Source organism: Procambarus clarkii, chromosome 73, assembly GCF_040958095.1.
Source record: "Procambarus clarkii isolate CNS0578487 chromosome 73, FALCON_Pclarkii_2.0, whole genome shotgun sequence".
In the NCBI taxonomy this organism is placed as follows: domain Eukaryota; kingdom Metazoa; phylum Arthropoda; class Malacostraca; order Decapoda; family Cambaridae; genus Procambarus; species Procambarus clarkii.
The window spans coordinates 8,234,264-8,254,577 of record NC_091222.1 but is presented as its reverse complement, the minus strand read 5'-3'; the positions used below and the strand labels follow the sequence as shown (position 1 = coordinate 8,254,577).

The 20,314-nt window shown below is 42.8% G+C and overlaps 1 long non-coding RNA gene across 1 annotated transcript; it reads right to left on the bottom strand.

The window, feature by feature from the left end:
* Positions 1 to 3,293: 3,293 nt before the first annotated feature.
* Positions 3,294 to 19,100, bottom strand: LOC138356578 (uncharacterized). The gene is made up of 3 exons (XR_011224536.1): positions 18,917 to 19,100; positions 16,018 to 16,061; positions 3,294 to 4,167 (listed from the first exon to the last, which is right to left on the bottom strand). It is a non-coding gene; the product is annotated as an uncharacterized lncRNA (long non-coding RNA).
* Between the last annotated feature and the right edge of the window lie 1,214 nt (positions 19,101 to 20,314).

Here is a 20,314-nt window from a genome sequence, read left to right as displayed (position 1 = left end):
GTAGCGTCCTATATATTTGTCTGCAATGGTTTACATCGAGGCCTGCAAGACTTCTTACGGGCCAAAGAATGGTGGCAATAAAGTTATTGAGGGGGATTCCTTCATCACTGAAGGTGGCTGGCTGTATGGTACATGCTCTTTACCAGGGTAAGGAACGGACATGCTTTAAGTGCGGAATGCCTGGAGACATGGCTGCTTTGTGCAGAGTTGCTCCAGTAGGCTGGGCGAATGTGTTTTCAAAAGATGACTTTCCGCTGATGAAGAAACTGGGACACAAGATAATAATGAGAAGGCTGGCGAAGCTGTGAAAGAATCAGGTGATGGTCCTGTTTAAGAAGGCAGTGCTGGTAGAGTTGTTCGGCCTGCCCAGTCGCCAGTCACTGGTATCGTGGAGAATGAAGCTCGACAATCTTATGTAGTGTCGGAGAAGATAATTGTTGGTTGTGATGAAGGTAGGTTGATGTTACCAAGATGGAGACTTTGTTTTCTGGACGTGAATTGCAACATCGAAAAGGTTAAAAATTGCGATGAGAGACGCTCGAAAATATGCCACAGAAGAAAAAGTATGTGTCTGATAGTTCAGGTCATGAGGGAGATTTGGTTCAGAAGTTCAAGAGAAAAAGAGTAGGCTTCCTTTCTCTTGATTCAGGGGAGAGAGAGAGAGAAAGACTCTAGTCCCTCCCGGCTCCTCCGGAAGTAAGGGAAGGTGAAAGCTAGGTGTGTCCACTGCTGTGGTTAATGTTGAGGTACGTGACGTTGACATGAGTCGGAAAGTTGGACAGAGCGAGCTTTTGTGTGATTCACAGTGCAATCCCCATGGATTGCACTGTGATTGTCCATGGGAATTGTTCCCGGAAGTCGGTGAAGGTTGTGCTACATCGTTATTCAGGGTTTTATGGTGACGGAGACGCTGATATGGATGGATGGAAAGCAGATTTAATGTCTGGTTTGGAGGTTGTGCGAAGAGGGGTAAAGGGCGGAGATGGTGGTGATGCGCATGGTGGCAGCTTTAGAGTCAGCTTTTTGGTTGTTTGAATTATGGTGGCGTAGTTTCGGTGTTCCACATTGAATGTATAGTGTCACTGTGACGTCCGGAATCAAGCTCTCTTGAGTGTGTTCTTCCGGTCCTCTCTCTCTTGATGTTCTATGGGTTTAGGAACACAATGTTAGTGACTTCGAAAGTTTACGATAGTTATAACAATCCTTTCAACTGGCCTTTCAGGTGTAGCGTCGATTGAAGTGAGGATTGTTGTTTAAAAGTCGACCTAATTCTGGGATGATTTTTGTTGTTGGTGTTGAACTTTCTCTAAAACAAATACGGCCTACTGAAAATGAGGTCTCAATGTTTGGATACAATAGTTGAAATGACCATCAGAGATGTAAACAGTTAACGAACTACCTACTTTTTCTTTATGTCAAAGGTTCTCGTTTATGTCAAAGATTCCTAGGGTTTGGTTGGCTTTTTTTTTTACTACTGCTCCAACTTGCTGTGAAATTTTTAGTGATTAGTGGATTCTGACTCCTAGGTCCTTGATTTAGTCAATCTGCGGCAAGGAGGTACTATTGTTTATCTAGTAGATTTTGGGGGTGCATCTTTATGCCCCAAATGCAAGGTCTTACACTTGAATATTAAATTTTCATATTAAAAAGCATTTTCAAATCTTTCGATCATTTGTGGAGTTCACGTATATCTTTGTCAGGTCGTTATAAGGCCTCAATTTCATTTTCAATTCCCACTTTTCCATAAGTCCAACCCATAATCCTCTTCAAATAGTAGTTTTCGTAACTATGCGGACCACCGTTTATACTGTATTAACACATTGGACAATTAGATAAAAGAATTTGGTACATTTCACTTTATAGAGTCCAGAAAATAATGCTAAAATCCAAACCTAAAATATTCCTAGGCCTTGTATATCACACATATATCTACTCAATTAGACCTCTTACAGCATGTGACCTAGAACGGTTAGGTTAGACTTCGTTTTGTTAGCAACATAAATTCAAAACCTTTTCTTGCTTGTTCAAATTTAGTAGTAACAAATTTTACTTTCTAATTGTCCAGTACGTCAAAATATGTACCATGATCCTTGTCGTTACTGTAAGTACCATCTAGACAGGAGAATGGGCTACATAAAACTTAAGCATCATTTACAATTATGATAATGTGGCTTGTAATGTTCTCGTCTATGTGACTCATGTATATGACAAAAGGGTTCACCCAAATAACCTTACAGCACCCTATTCACTACATATCTCCAGTCAGATTTATTTCCATTTAACTCGAAGGAAGGGATAGATAGATGAAAATATGGATTGATAGATAGGTGGATGGATAGATAGGTGAATAGATTGATGGATAGATAGATGGGTATATAGATGAATAGTTAGATAGATGGGTGGATAGATAGATGGACGACAGATGGGTAGATAGGTAGATAGTCAGATGGACTGGTAGATGGATAGGTAGATTGGAGACGGATACCCTTCATATCCCCTTAATATATAGACAAAAATATGTTCAGACAATGAGTCACAATAACGTGGCTGAAGATATGATGACCAAACCACACATCAGAAAACAAAGAAACGACGACGTGTTGGTAGCCGGTCGGCCGAGCGGACAGCACGCTGAACTTGTGATCCTGTGGTCCCGGGTTCGATCCCGGGCGCCGGCGAGAAACAATGGGCAGAGTTTCTTTCACCCTATGCCCCTGTTACCTAGCAGTAAAATAGGTACCTGGGTGTTAGTCAGCTGTCACGGGCTGCTTCCTGGGGGTGGAGGCCTGGTCGAGGACCAGGCCGCGGGGACACCTAAAGCCCAGAAATCATCTCAAGATAACCTCAAGATTGGTCCATCTGGACGTTTATCAAGTCCTTTGATCAGCTTGATCAGCAATGGTCCTGGACGGACCGAAATGTGGTTGTTTCATCGTTTTCTGTTGTGTGGGTATGGTCATAATAGGCTTAGTATTACTTACATAGGCCTAGCAGCTCCTCAAGATCACACTGGCTTGGGGAGTATTAGTCAAACACATTTAAGTGCTTAAATATGACTTGTTTTTTCAAACAAACATATATATTAATATTTTTTCTACCAGAATATCAATAAATAAAAACCTAGAAGAAAACAAACAGAAACTTTAATTATATTTGTAAATTCAGCCACTGTCAGTCAGCAACTGGCTTTATTTAACAAAAGGGTCTTGGGTAGGATACGATCAGAAAAGGACGAAGGTTTTGATAAATATATATGCAGATCTTCAATATATAGGTTCACGCGATTAACAATATAAAGTCTTATAAATCTATTTATAGTTACTAAACTTCCAGTTTAAATTAAATGGAAATCTATAAATCTTACAAGCAAGATGTTATAATCTAAGTTAAGGTATAACCTAGAGTGACAATATATCTCTATGAAAACGTCAAGCCTAACATTGATAAAAGTAAAATACAAGTGATACCACTAGGAAAATGTCAAGCGTTCTCTTACTACATATATAATGTAAGTGATAGTACTACTAGGAAAATGTCAAGCTTAATCTTTATACAAAATTAAAGGTTTGGATACACAAACTAAAACTCCACTAATCACTAAAAGGTTTTCTTATGTGGTGCTCTGTTCTGCCTTTATTGTGTGCTCTTTTCATTTATTGTGGGATGTTGTCCATTTATTGTGCGATTTCTACAAGTTTTGTGAGTTGTTTTGCCTATCTTGATACGTTCATGTCAGTTCTGCCATCTTGAGTTTGATAGTTGCTAGTAAAACTGTGGAGTCAAGGTGTCAACTCGTCCAATTGAGCTGGAGCATCTTAGAGTGTGTTCCCCAACAGGTTCCAAGTACTCTTGATGGATGGAAATATTCTGGACGCGTGTAATGCTGGTTTTATTAAGGAATGTTGCACAGCGCCTCCACTGGCTGAAATCATTTCATAGATAATATGAAAACGCTCTTACAACTTGCTCCAAATGCGTGCCCTTCTGCCCCTCCTGTAGCGTACCCTTTGTTCCTCCTGACCTTAGTTCATGCACGACCTGCCACAGCCAGCAACAAGACAACACTTGCTTCCCCTGCCAGTCCACCAACAGTCCAGGTCAGAATAACACTGGTCAATGTATGCAAAGCAGAACCATCCGAACGAGTTGGGATCCGGACAGCCTGTCCTGTGGGAAGTGGAAGGAAATGGAAGAAAATTGGTTATGGAAACACTGATAATTAGGTTACATTAAATTGATACTTAAAACGAGGGAAGAAGTGAAATGAGTATAATTATTTTTTCAAGCATTGCCATCTTCAATATAGAACATCTCTGCTGGACGATTTGGCAAGGAAATCAAGTTTTTACAAGGACGTGTGATCGTTGAATTCTTTCACGTTTAGGTTAGACACACATATTAATATATTTGGGTGGATATAAATAGGATTTGCCTGGAAATAGTCCTCACTTGGACTATTTACTGTGATGGACTGTATACTCCTCCTGATGTTGATATGCCATAAGACCAAAGCTAAACTTGCTGGTTCATCAGGAAGCTATTGTGGTGGCCTTGCGGGTTTATGTAGGTAAAGTTAATATTTCAGTATTTTATCTTACCTTCAGTGGGCTGTATAATGGGCTTGTTATGTGTTCCACTCACCTCCTGAGGGTTTTAATTTATTAGTGTCATATATTATTAATTTAATCCATTCAATACTGAATTGTTTAATTGAACCTAAACTTAAGTATTTTGTCAGCTTAGTTTACCAAAGATAACTCTCAAGTTGTTTAACTTTCGAAGGACCAGCATTTTGCAATTGAAACTACATCCTGTATGTATGATTGTCGCTGAATGGGCTAAATATTATGTGTGAATTACTAATTACTTAAATATGGTCTAGTTTATCTAAATCAGCTGGTGTGGCACTCTGGAACGTGCCAATAACCTCGGACACCACCTGCCGCCAGTTGTAACATTATGCTCACTATATTTATGTGTGATTACTTGTGTGTTGTAACACTAAAAACATAGTGTTTAATAAAGAGGTGAAACACACTGGTGTGTTGTATTCATGTATTATAACCAGCCCAACCTCACCCTTACTCCCAGGATGTACTAACTGCCCAGATGATATAGAACCAAAAGAGCTAGAGGACTTAATGTTTGAACGAGGGTCAGAGAGGAACTGATTCCGTCCTGGACGTGTAGAACGAATGTAAACCAACAAGCTGAGCTATAGTTACCGTGTAAAATCATACACAGTTTAGCTTCAGTTTACTCTTTGAGCAACGATGAACAATGAGCAATGGCATCGAGCCATCCTCATATACCCACCTCCAGCAGGAGAAAGAGAGAGAGATTTTCGAGTTATTTAATAATTCGGAGCACAAAGTCCATCCTTTGGTGAATGTGGATCAACAATGTTGATTCAGTTGGGATCTTAATAACTGGATAATTTATTCTAATCATATATTCTGTAAAATATAATCAGAGGTCAATTCAACCTCTCAATTGTTTACTGTGGCGTGAGCCAGGGTGGTGTGACTCCCAACTACTGCTGCCCCATAAGCAAGGCTTATGGGGCCTTGCCATAAGCAAGGCTTATGGGGCAGCAGTAGTTGATTACCTACACGGTTATTACGCATTAGTATACTTACGCATTAGTATGCTAATTTCTCTTAATTAAACGATCAGCACCCCGGCGGGGTCCACCTGGAGCTGCCGTGAGGTGCAGACGTGTTGCGTGGCCTCTGGTAGTTGGGGTGTTTGCCGTTTTGGTCGCCAGGTGGTGTGGGCGTCTCTGCTCCCCCCTCCCCAGTTTGTGTTGCTGCCTGGCTGCGTGTTGGCGTGGCAAGTTTGACATGGGAGGTCATCTTTCCCCTGTTGTGCGTGTGAACTCCGTGGGCTTGGAGTTCACTAGAGGGCTGGTTATTCGGACATAGAGCTGGTTATGTGTGACATGCTTCATATCCCAGTGGAGGCTATCTATGGTGTTGAGCTTGTTATAGCCCACTGGGTTGTTCTCAAGTACATGAGGGAGGAGGAGTACCGGGACTTTCTCCGTCGGTATGAGGGATGTATGTTGTCGTTGCCGGGTGATACCGGCTCTGGGGCAATCTCGGATCATAGTGGAGCCCTGACCTATGTCAGCGTCCATGGGGCGCCCCTGGAGTTTCCTGAAGACCTCCTATGGCGTTACTTCAGGAGGTTTGGTACTGTTGTCAGCGTGCGGGTGAACACGCTTTCCTCTGAGCGGTATGCTGGAAGGCAAACGAACATTCGCACGTTGGGAATGCGCCTGCGGTCGGATATACCTTCTTCTGTCCGGCTTATGGGATACTACGTCCGGATGTATTATGCCCGGCAGCCTCGTACCTGTTACTGGTGTGGCCTGTTGGGCCATCAGGCTGCAGGATGCTCTGAGGCCCCAGCTGCTCCTGTCAACTTGTTCCGAGAAGAGGATTTCCCGCCGCTCCCACTGGAGGCAGTCTTCGGAGATGTTGAGGAGGTGCGCGTCCCGTTTGCTGCTGCAGCTTCCCCTGCGACGCCTGACGTTCCTCCAGTTGTTGCCGACCCTCCTCCAGGTATTGCAGTATCGTCGGTTGGTCTGCCTGATCCTGTCACTATTCAAGCTGCTACTGTGGGCCTTCCTGGTGCTCCCTGTGTGGCGTCGCCGTCTTCTCCCTCATCTTCGGATGCTGCGCCCTGTGTTCATGCCTCGGGTCCCGGATGTGCTGAGTTCTGGGGTGGCTGTGGAGCCTTCTGCTGTGTGTGGCCCGGTTCCCCCTGTGATAGAGACTGCTGCCGTTCTGTGTTGGGCGTCCGTTCGTCCGGCTCATGGTGCCCGTGTTTCTAGGTCCGCTTCCGGCCCTGACGATATGCAGCCGGAGCCCAAACGTTCCCGGCATTCTTCTTCTGCCTGGGCCGATGTTGGTGACTTCAGTGACTGGGTCTTCGGGTGTTGACGGTGTCTTCGCAGTTCGTGGTGGTGGAGGTCCATGTGCCTGCTGGTGCAGGTGCCTGTGTCTCGGGCGTGCCTTCGGTTCTTTCTCCGCCATGGGACTCTCTGCAGTGGGGAGTGGTGGCTTCCGCTGCCAGGGATGGTGTGGACTCTTGTGCTGGGCGTGGCCTGGTAGTGACATTACGGAAGGATGCGCGTCGTCCGGGTTCCCTGCTGTCGTCTGATGGTGTGCCCGGGGCCACAGGTGCCCCCTGTGGTGGTGCCCTGGGGCCTGTTCGTTCCTGTGAGGGTGCGCGTTGGGGCCCTCACAAGGACTCTCACGGGAACACTCATGGTGACGACGCTCACGGGTGTCGGGAAAACTGATTCGTTGAATTTACTTATTTATATTATTAGGTAATTTATATTAATTTATTTTGTGGTAATTTATTTATTTTCATAATGAACTGTATGAATTTAATGTGTGCTGCATGATATTAAATTTCCACAAATTGTTTCCTACACAAGCTGTGGGTTTATTTATATAGTCTATCAATCGAAATTAACCACTTGGTAAACATTCACTACAATGTTACTAGGCGTTAATACTACATAGGTTGGTAAATACTAGAGGAGCCTTGTCTGATAAGAAGGCTTCAGCATTTTGTTATTGGTATAGAGCAAGTGGGTAGCCAGCCAGTCACGTGGTTCCCATCTTTGTGTGATTCCACATTAATGACTTCACTTCTCAATTCACCTCCCAAAGAGATTGAACAGTAATATTTGCTGCACATAAATTATTCTGTTTGCATGTATATTATAATATTCTTAAAGGGTTGAATTATTGCTCACCCTTGGGTATGTTGTTTATATACGGCATAACTATAACAGTAAATATACACATTAATTAGAGTTCTATAAATCATTTAGTATACTGTACGGATACAATGTCTTCCATGGTAACGATGGTGTCAATTTATGCTGTCTAACTCTTCGACAATAACTTGCTGTTCCTCATGTACTTGAGAGGTCAAGAGGTCATTTTAACGTTTCAGGCTCAATATGGCAACCTGCCACATCGGCTGTTCTCTAGATGTGTTTTATCAAGAAGTGGAAAGAGGGTTTATATTTAATCTGTTTTAGTACTGAAAATTACGTTGATTCAAAGGAAATGTGTTTAATGATGTTAACAGTCCAGAGACTGATGTTTAAGAATAATTCCCAATATTATTAGCTGTTGAATGTAATGGTGACATATGGCAATGATATCCGCATTTTCTTCCGAGGAAAATTCCCCTGCTATATCTTTGGATGAATAACTTAGTAAAAAACCCGCAGAATATTATCTACGTATTGTACCAAATGTTAGTAAATAGTGTCGGTTTTTCCGACAATGAGAACTCTCCCGGGGACTCTCATAGGAACTCTTACAGGGACGCTCACGAGAACACTCACGGAGATGCTAACGGAACCTCTCACGGGGACACTCTTGGGGAAGAAGGGGGGGAGTATTCACAGGGACACTCACGGGGGACATTCAAGGAAACTCTGACAGAGGCCATGCATGGAGACACTCGCAGAGGGACACTCACAAGGACACTCATGGAACATTGAGGGGGAATACTCATGGGTATTGTCATTGAAACACTCATTAGAACTCTTATGGGTACAAAGTACAAAATCAGACTCTCATGAGGACACTCACGTAGACACTCTGAGGACACTTACGGGGACAAAGTACTAACTAGGCATTCAACGGAGACACTCGCGGGGAGAAAGTATGAAATAGGCACACATGGGTGGGGGGGGGGGGGGGCAAAGTATTCACTTGACTGTTACCTCTGGCTAACTTACACATGATTGACAGAAGAGGCAGATTGCCATTTTGCTTTCAGATAATTTCAGAGAGCGCACAGGAGTGCACGAAATTCTAACTTTCTTAATATAGCAGCTAGAAGGTCGAAATTTGGTGTCTTTGAAAAGCAGACACCCTCAGACTCACGGTGGCATTTCTGAGTAAATAGTTACAGCATTAACATGATTTTTAGCATCTGGCTTCCCAGATACAGAGAGAGAAGCCAGACGGTTATGAGCTAGGAGTCTCTCTCATTGGTCGAGGCACCATTGTCCTCCAAGATGCTGCCACCTGTAGGGAAATCTGGCTCCAGAATACTAATAATAATGATGATTAAGATTCGAAAGACCCTTTCCTTTATGGGAGAAAACAATTAATTATAGAAATTGAATAAACCAGAGAACCAGTGCCTATGGATCTCCAATCTATATAAATAAAAATGGAAACGTTCATTTGTGCATAACCGCTAATCTCCGAAAGTTCACCGATTGCTTTTAAAATTTTCACACAACGTTCCATTCGCATCTGGGCAGGTTTTTATATACATACTATATAGATGTCACGTCTTTGACAGTAAAAAAAAAAACATGCTTTTTCTGAAAAAACTGGTGTTTTCAGGTGTTTTTCATGTGAGGGAAATCTTCGAAAAATCTTTACCGATTGCTTTTTTTTTTTTACAGAACGTTGCAGTTGAATAGGCGCGTGTTTTTATATACATACTATATACATGCCTCACCTGTGACAGGATAAAACATGTTTTTTTTTTTTCAATAGCGCCATCTGTTAAACGTAAGAGCAACACACGCTGTTATATCCGAAAGTTCTTCATCGATTGCTTTGAAATTTTGACACAACGTTCCATTCATATACACGTGTGTTTTTATATACCTACTATATAGATGTCACACCTGTGGCAGGTAAAAACATGCTTGTTTTGAAAAACAGTGCCATCTGTTGCACGTAATAGCAACACAAGCATATACTAAATATGTAACGGTTCTATTTCAAACTTTCCGATTACAGTGATAAATTACATTTTCATAGATTTTGATTTATTTTCATTTTGATTAAATTAGTGTATGTGACATTCCAATGGAATTGAGCTGGGTTGTTTACCATACCATTCATTTTGTAAGAATAAGTATAGATTTCGCACCTGTGACAGGTAAAAACATTTTTTTTAAGAAACAGTGCCATCTGTTGCACTTAAGGGCAATATAAGCCATCTATTTAAATAAAAATGGAAATGTTCGTTTGTTCAAAATTGCTAATCTCAGAAAATTCTTTACCGATTGCTTTGAAATTTTAACACAACGTTCCATTTGCATCCGAGCGGATAAAAATCCTCTCGGATGCAATGAAACGAAAACGTTTTTCATTTTTTTTCAAAAATGTCATATTTTTTCCGTGACAAAAAAACATGCTTCCTTTGAAAAACTGTGTTTTTCATTATTTTTTCATGTGAGGGATAACTTGAAATCCTCTTTACCGATTGCTTTGAGATTTTGACACAACACTCCATTCTAATACGCGCGTGTTTTTATATACCTACTATATAGATGCCACACTTGTGACAGGTAAAAACATGTTTTTTTTTATAACAGCACCCTCTGTTGCACATAACAACAACACACGCTATACTAGATATGTTACGATTACATTTCAATGTTTTCTATTGCATTGAAAAAATTGAATTTTCATAGATTTCGATTTATTTTGATTTTCTTTTAATTATTTTATGTTATATTGCGTTGGAACTGAGCTGTGTTGTTTACCATACCATTCATTTCGTAAGTATATGTATAGGTGCCTCATATGTGACAGGTAAAGCCTTCGTTATTTAAAAAACAGCATCATCTGTTGCATTTAAGAGCAATACACACAACACTAAATATGTTATGATTCCATTTCAAAGATTCCAATTACATTGACAAATTGATTTTTCATTGATTTTGATTTATTTTCATTTTGATATAATTATTTTGTGTGACGTTGCGTTGGAATTGAGCTGTGTTGTTTACCATTCCGTTCATTTTGTAAGTATAGCTTATTTTTTTGTATTATGTCATTGTTTTTCATTTCGTTTTTAACGGTTTTTTTATATTTCAGTGATGGGAAAATCAGATAATTTGATGTTCCTAATTTTCTGATGGGAACCATCAGATCCTTTGGAGGATGCATCAGCCGAGGGAGTGGGGAAGGGTGAGGAGGGCGAGATGACGAAAGTGGCGGATTTTGGGGAGGAATATGGGACAGGAGGGGTTAATGGATGGGAGGACGAAGAGACGGAGGAGTTTGGGATGGTGGGGACGAGGGGAATGGAGAATATTGAAGAGGACAGGGGGACAGGGGTGTGGGGGATGGTAGAGAGGACGAGAGGATTGAGGAGACGGAAATGGTAGAAGAACAAGGGGACGGGGGAGTGGGAGATGGTGAGGAGGACGAGGGGATGGGTGGAGTGAGGAAGGGTTAGGAGGACGAGGGGATGGTGGGGAGAACAATGGACGGGGGAAGGGGGGGATGTTTAGGGAGGACAAGAGGACGAAGGAGTGGGGAAAGGTTGGGAGGACGAGGGGACAGGGAAGTGAGGAATGGTTGGGAGGATGAGGAGACGGGGGAGGGGTGAATGGTGAGGATGACTGGGAGACAGGGGAAGGTTGCTGTGGCTCAGCAACGCATGTGCCACCAGCAATTCATGGTTGGGAACAGCTAGTGATAAATAAGTAGGATGCTCTGAGATGCTAGATAATGCAATGTGATTAATCATAAAAATGTTAGAGTAATGGACTGTAGAATAATAATTAAAATAATAGAGCCAAATTCCTCCATACACTTTGGGGGGTTTTCTGTAATGCTACTAGGTAATGTACTACAAACTACAACAATATAAACATAAGTTATTAATTACAGCATATATGTGAAATATGTATTAGTTTATGTCACGTAAAAATAATAATGTATATCAAAGATTAAATCAAGTATATGATTAATAAGCAAATAAATTAAAATTCATTGCCTCTCAATATCGAAAATTCATTGCCTCTCAATATAGAAAGGACACTATCTACAAATTAAGACTGGTAAAATTCTCATCTGTGTCAGAGGAACGAAGAATGCGTCCAATCTCTACAACACGTTGGGACCAGCCCAGAGATAGTAATCCTTGGGACATGTGATCATGGGGACAGTCACACGCCTCCTCATTTGAATTACACCCCGCTGAAATAAATAACTTCCATAATTTCCACTCCTAACTAGTATTCACGCATTTAAACGCAATATCTGAAGTAATTGGAGGGGTGGAAGCAGCACTTGATGGGCGTTTTATATCGCCTACAGCATTTACGGCATGGCACCGGCATTAGTAAAATATTCCTGAGCTCAACAGTAAAACTATGAGGTAAAATGCCTGCCGAAATTGGTGTCCGTATATTGAGTAAGCTGCGCCCTAAATCTGAAGCCATGAGAAGAACGGATACCTGCAGAATTGGAAGATTTGGTCGCGCCGCTTCGGAACACCTTGCTGCCAATAGATAAAAAAAGGCGAGAGTCGCTTTCCTCCTCCTTCCCTCTCGGGTACACGCATTCGCAAAAGTAGGGGCCCCGAGCATAAATTATATTATTCATTTAATTCTAAGTAGGAAAGGAAGTGGTTATGACGAATATTTATGTCATAAATATATGTGATTTACGGTAATACATTTTCTGGTAGGGCAAGCCGGTTAATTCAGACCGCGCAAAATAAACGAGAAAGATTTAAATGAAGAATAATTTGTATTATAATATTACTCACTGGAACAGCTATCTAGCTGGATAAGTGATTTCCAGTAAACAGTAATATACTAAATGAAGTAAACTTATTAATAACGATTATCCTTTATAAAGAAAAGTAAGTAAGTGGACTCGATTTCATTCACAGATATGTGGAAAATTATTGCCTCTGGCAGGCATTGCAGCACGACGCCATAAATATTAGGAAAGATTTCGCAGAATTGCGTCCTAATAGGATATGAATTGATACTAGTAAACTACTGATTAATAGTGTTAGTAAATTATAATTATTAGCACAAAGATGATTTATCAGGGTGCTAAATGAGAAATAAGTGTTGGATATTTCCAACATCATTGATTGGCCATCTCAAAAGACAAGGGGAACGCCGCAGCCACCTTCCCGCCTCAAGGACCTCATTCTGATGAGCAAACCTGGACTGAGTAGACGTGGTATCCTGATTTCGGCCAAAATTCAGTGTATTTTTCTTGGCTATCGTATAGTTCAGCAAGCTCAAAGTATATCTATTCCGTCTAAGCATTACCGTCCCAAAATCCGGTACTCGCTCGGCGCAAATAGATATTATTTACGAAGATACTAGGAAGCACGGAAGGAAGATACTCCATGCCGCACATGTTCGTCTGCAGGTGCATTAGAACTGTAGCAAAGTGATTCGTGATCATCGGCTTATATCAGAGCGATCCGTCACCATATCTCTTAGTAGACTTTGTACAGGGAATCTAGGGATACGGTTCCAAGTGTTTAAGTTAAAATTCTGAGTGAATTAATGTAAAATTGTGGACTTGTGTGGACTATTAATTTCGTCCATCGTGCTGTCCACCCCGTGTGCTTATCACATGGGGTCCATCTCGTTCCATCAGTGTTCCACCAGTGTGCCTTCAGCAAAGCACGCTACTGAAATTCTCACCCCGTGTGCTCTCTAAACGCACCCCTGTCTCCACCAGTTATCTTGGGTGGCAAGCAATTCTCGCCCTTGTGGTCCAGTGGTTCGCTGCCTCATCCGCCAGCGCCACCTCGACCCCACCTTACCGCACCTTCACCCGTGCAACCCCTGTGCACAAGGATCTACCACGGGCTGCCTGTGTGGTGGTCGATCTTCAATCAACAGCGGAATCATAATGAGTATGAATGTATTGTGGAAGGATACCGGTATTTTCAAAGTGAGTACTCAAGTATCAACTTTATGTATCATTCTTCTGGTGAGCATTATTTCTGTGGGCTGAGTAAATTCAGCCAGACGGTCTGTTGTTCTTCGTAGTCCCGTCACTGGAAGAAGTTCCACAGCCGAAGAAAGCACGATAGGAGAGGGCAGCTACAGCTAATCTGTGTGATAACTGTAAACTGACCTGAGTGTGATTGTTATCTTACACTTGTTACACATTAAGTATTATGTGTTTTATATTATTTATATTATTATATTATAAGCTGAACTTGTTGTTGTCAATGCAGTCCTTTCTGACTGAGGCCACTTGTATTAGTGCCATCCCCCGTAGACTGTAATCTCACAATGACACTGGAACCAAGTACTAACTAGAAACTCACAAGGACAAAGTACCAATCAGGCACTCATTGTGGCCAAAGTACCAACCAGGCACTCACATGAACAAAGTACCAACCAGGCACTCACAGGAATAAAGTACCAACCAGGCACTCACAGGAACAAAGTACCAACCAGGCACTCACAGGAACAAAGTACCAACCAGGCACTCACAGGAACAAAGTACCAACCAGGCACTCACAGGAACAAAGTACCAACCAGGCACTCACAGGAACAAAGTACCAACCAGGCACTCATAGGAACAAAGTACCAACCAGGCACTCACAGGAACAAAGTACCAACCAGGCACTCATAGGAACAAAGTACCAACCAGGCACTCATGGGGCCAAAGTACCAACCAGGCACTCACAGGAACAAAGTACAAACCAGGCACTCACGGGGACAAAGTACCAACAAAACACTCATGGGGGCAAAGAACTCACCAAGCACTCAATGGAACAAAGTACCAAACCAGGCATTCATGCATACATAATTCTAATCTGGCACTGATAGTGGCAAAGTTCAAACCTGGCGCTCATTGGGGTAATTTCTCAACAAGGCACTATCGGGAGGAAAGTATCGAGGTACTCACGGGAAGGAAAGTATCAAGGTACTCACAGGAGGAAAGTATCGAGGTACTCACGAGGAGGAAAGTATCAAGGTACTCACGGGAGGAAAGTATCAGGGTACTCACTGGGAGGAAAGTATCGAGGTACTCACTGGGAGGAAAGTATCAAGGTACTCACGGGAGGAAAGTATCAGGGTACTCACAGGAGGAAAGTATCGAGGTACTCACGGGAGGAAACTATCAAGGTACTCACGGGAGGAAAGTATCAGGGTACTCACAGGAGGAAAGTATCGAGGTACTCACGGGGAGGAAAGTATCAAGGTACTCACGGGAGGAAAGTATCAGGGTACTCACAGGAGGAAAGTATCGAGGTACTCACGGGAGGAAACTATCAAGGTACTCACGGGAGGAAACTATCAAGGTACTTACGGGAGGAAAGTATCAAGGTCCTCACAGGAGGAAAGTATCAAGGTACACACAGGAGGAAAGTATCAAGGAACTTACGGGAGGAAAGTGTCAAGGTTTTTATGGGAGGAAAGTATCAAGGTCCTCACATGAGGAAACTATCCAGGTACTCACGGGAGGAAAGTATCAAGGTACACACAGGAGGAAAGTATCAAGGAACTTACGGGAGGAAAGTATGAAGGTACTCACGGGAGGAAATTGTCAAGGTACTCACGGGAGGAAAGTATCGAGGTACTCACGGGAGGAAAGTATCAAGGTACTCACGGGAGGAAAGTATGAAGGTTCTCACGGGAGGAAAGTATCGAGGTACTCACGGGAGGAAAGTATCAAGGTACTCACGGGAGGAAAGTATGAAGGTTCTCACGGGAGGAAAGTATCGAGGTACTCACGGGAGGAAAGTATCAAGGTCCTCACATGAGGAAACTATCCAGGTACTCAAGGGAGGAAAGTATCAAGGTACACACCGGAGGAAATTGTCAAGGTACTCACGGGAGGAGAGTATCAAGGTACTCACGGGAGGAAAGTATCGTGGTACTCACGGGAGGAAAGTATCAAGGTACTCACGGGAGGAAAGTATCAAGGTACTCACGGGAGGAAAGTATCAAGGTACTCATGGGAGGAAAGTATCAAGGTAATCACGGGAGGAAAGTATCAAGGTACTCACGGGAGTAAACTACAAACCTGGCACTCACAGGGTTACATTACCAACCAGACACTCAAGGGGTCACACAAGGGGACAAAATACCCCACCAAGACACTCATGGGAACACTAACAAGGACAACGTACCAACCAGACACTCAAGGAACATTAACAAGGACAACGTACCACACAAACACTCAAGGAACACTAACAAGGACAACATTCAAACTGTGTACTTACCAAGGGTAGAGTGTGGGCTGAGAAGTTGTTCCCACAACAACAATCTGATAAACAACAAAATAATTTAATATTAATTAATGTCTAAGCTAACTGAAAGAAATTTCAGATGACTTGATAACTTTAATTTTTTTTTAAATGTTTGCAAGGTCCTTCTGGTCTTACTTACCCAGTCTCTCTCCCAAAGTCTTGTCCAACCTCTGGTCCAGTCTCTCTCTTAAAGTCTTGTCCAACCTGAACCACCAGTCTTGTCCAAAGGAACAACCGTGGACATCTTCAAGAGGAAACTAGATTGTTTCCTTCAAGGAGTGCCGGGCTGTGGTGGGTATGTGGGCCTGCGGGCCGCTCCAACAACAGCCTGATGGACCAAACTCTCACACGTCAAGTCTGACTTCGGGCCGGGCTTGTGGAGTAGAAGAACTCCCAGAACCCCATCAACCAAGTATCAACCAGGTATTAACCTCTAGTCCAGTCTCTCTCCCAAAGTATTGTCCAACCTCTAGCCCAGTCTCTCGCCCAATGTCTTCTCCAACCTCTAGTCCAGTCTCTCGTCCAATGTCTTGTCCAACCTCTAGTCCAACCTCTAGTCCAGTCTCTCTCCCAGTGCCTTGCCCAACCTCTAGTCCAGTCTCTCTCCCAATGTCTTCTCCAACCTCTAGTCCAGTCTCTCGTCCAATGTCTTGTCCAACCTCTAGTCCAGTCTCTCTCGTCCAATGTCTTGTCCAACCTCTAGTCCAGTCTCTCTCCCAATGTCTTCTCCAACCTCTAGTCCAGTCTCTCTCCCAATGCCATGTCAAATCTCTAGTCCAATCTCTCGTCCAATGTCTTGCCCAACCTCTAGTCCAGTCTCGCGTCCAATGTCTTGTTCAACCTCTAGGCCTAGCCTCTTGCTGAATCTCTTGACCAATCACTTACCCAATCTTTAGCACAATCTTTTGTATAACCTTCTGCTTAGTCTTTTGCACAATCTTTTTCTTCACTCTCTTGTCCGTTCTCAAACCCAATCTCTTGAATAATCTCTTACCAAATCTCAGGCTCAAACTCTTGCTAATTCTGTTCCAATTTTTTTTTCTCATTCTATTGTTCAGTCTGTTGGCTCAGTCTCTTGCCAATTTTTATACTCAATGTCGTCCTCATTCTCTTGCCAATCAACTTCTTAATCTCTTCCTCAATCTCTTCCCAATCAATTTCTTAATCACTCAGCCAATTTCTTCCTCTTTTGCGTAATCTCTTTTACATTCTCTTGTTCAATCGGTTAATCAATCTCTTGAACAATAACTTCATGCTCTTCTCTTCTCTTGCTCTTTTGCATAATCACTTGACCAATCTCTTGCACAATCACTGGTTCAATCTCTTGCATATTCTTTTGCTTTCTCAGTGGTATAGGGCTGTACCACTGAACCTCCCACACCACGATGTTACGTTCTGTACTATTGAATCATCCCACCACAATGGTTAACTGCTGTACGACTAAACCACCAATTCACAACGTTGGCTGCGGTTACTATTGAACCACCACACCAGAAAGTTTACTGTTGTACCATTCAACTCTTCCTTTCTGTACTCACAAAAAGAGTATGAGATGCACTGCGACACAGGATGGGTATGCGGTCCATTACCACTGATAGGAGGTATATGGGGGTCCATTACCACTGACAGTAGATATAGGAGGGTCCATTATCACTCACAGGAGGTATATGGAGATCCATTACCACTCACAGGAGTCATATGGAGGTCCATTACCATTCACAGGAGGTATATGGGGGTCCACTACTACTCACAAGAGATATATGGGGGTTCATTACCACTCACAGGAGGCATATGGGGGTTCATTACCACTCACAGGAGGCTGTATGGAGGTTCAGTACCACTTACAGGAGGTATATAGGTTCCATTTCCTCTCACAGGAGGTATATGGGGATCCATTGCCGCTCACAGGAGGTGTATGGGGGTCCATTACCACTCACAGGAGGCATATGGGGGTTCATTACCACTCACAGGAAGTGTATGGGGGTCCATTACCACATACAGGAGGTATATAGGGTCCATTTCCTCCCACAGGAGGTATATGGGGATCCATTACCACTTACAGTAGGAATTAGGGGGTCCACTACCACTCAACGAGGTATATGGGGGTCCATTCCCATTCACAGGAGGTGGTTGGGGGTCCATTACCGCTCACAGGAGGTGTATGGGGGTCCATTGCCACACACAGGCGCATGGGGGATTTAAAACAACTTAAAGGATTGGGGGATCTACTACTACTTAAAGGAAATGGGTATGGAACACTCTAAAGAATTAGGTATGGGGTCAACTGCCACTCTCAGGAATAGTACGGAGTTCATTGTTGCTCGCAGGATGGGCATGGGGTTAACTACCGCTCGCAGGATAAGTATGGGGTTCACTGCTGCTCGCAGGATGGGATGAGGTTCACTGCCACTCGCAGGATGGGTATGGGGCTCAATACCGCTCACAGGATGGGGTAATGTTTAATACTATTTACAGGAATTGGTATGAGGCTCAATACAACTCAAAGGATGGGTAAGGGGTCTGCTTCCACTCACATGTTGGGTATGTGGTCCAATACCCCTCATAGGATGGGCATGGGGTACACTATCATTAAAAGGATGATGATGAGAAACAATGTCACACATAGGATGTGTATTGAGTCCACTACTACTCACGAGATGGATATAGACCAACTATTACTGAAAAAAATGGGTATTGGGTCTCCTATAACTCAAAGGATGAGTATAAAGTCCAATACCACTCACAGGATGGGTATGGGACACATAATAAATGACCTATTGGACGCATGAGTATACAAACAATATTAAACAAGATTGTGATTGCATACTGACCTTGTCCCTCTGGAACCAAGGCATTAAAAAGCTCCACTTACTGTCAACAACAGAGCTGAGAGCAGCAACAGCTTCACCGTGGCTTCTGCAGGAGAGGTGAAGGTGTTGACGACTGCTTGAGAGGAGGTGATACTGACCAAGACCTGTGGCAGGTGAATGGTTCAGTAGGTGTTGCTGGCGGGACACGTGTGGCTGGTGTGGGGTTCCCCGGGCGCTTAAGGATGTATTGAGAGATGTTCCCCAAGGAGAGCGCTGGCACCTGTCACAGTTCACTGGGTCGGCGCTGTGTAAAAACTGGAGCTGTGTTGTCCAGCCGGAGCCGCAGCTAACCAGTCCAGGACGACGCATAATATGACTCGTTTTCTTAACTCATTGGTCGACCTGGCAACCTCTGGGTTCCTGGAACACTGCTGAGTCTCTCCTGAACGTGTTCCTCTTCCACAACACTGATTACCTAACTTTGTTTATATAGCAGTGTTATCCTAACCGTCTTATATCAGTGCTTGTAGGACAGTGGTTATATAGCAGTGTTTGTATTACAGTGCTTATAGCAGTGCGTATATAGCATTGCTATATAGTGTTAGCCTAACAGTGCTTATATAGCAGTGTTACCCTAATAGTGCTTAGATTGCAGTGTTTGTATAACAGTGCTTATAGCAGTGTTAGCTGAACAGTGCTAATATATCAGTGTTAGCCGAACAGTGCTAATATAGCAGTGTTAGCCGAACAGTGCTAATATAGCAGTGTTAGCCGAACAGTGCTAATATAGCAGTGTTAGCCGAACAGTGCTAATATAGCAGTGTTAGCCGAACAATGATTATATAGCAGTGTTATCCGAACAGTGCTAATATAGCAGTGTTAGCCGAACAGTGCTAATATAGCAGTGTTAGCCGAACAGTGCTAATATAGCAGTGTTAGCCGAACAGTGATTATATAGCAGTGTTTACCTAACATTTGTTATATAGCAGTGCTTACCTAACAGTGTTTATATAACAATGCTTACCTAACAGTGCTTATATAGCAGTGATTACCTAACAATGTTCATACAGTAGGGCTTACCTATTAGTGCATATAGCAGTGCTTACCTAACATTGTTTATACAGTAGCGCACACCTAACAGTGCTTATATTACGGTGCTTACCCAGCATTGTTTAAATAACAATGATTATGTAAGCATGCTTATATAGCAGTGCTTACTTAATAGGGCTTATATAACAGTGCTCACCCAACATTATTTCTATAGCAGTGGTTACCTAGCAGTCCTTAGATAGCAGTGCTTACCTAACTGTGCCTATATAGCAGTGCTTGCCGAACAGGGTTTATATAACAGTGCTTACCTAATAGCGCTTATATAGTAGTGCTTACCTAACAATGCTTATATAGCAGCACTTAACAGGGCTTTTATAGCAGTGTTTTTCTAACAATGCTCATAAAAAGTG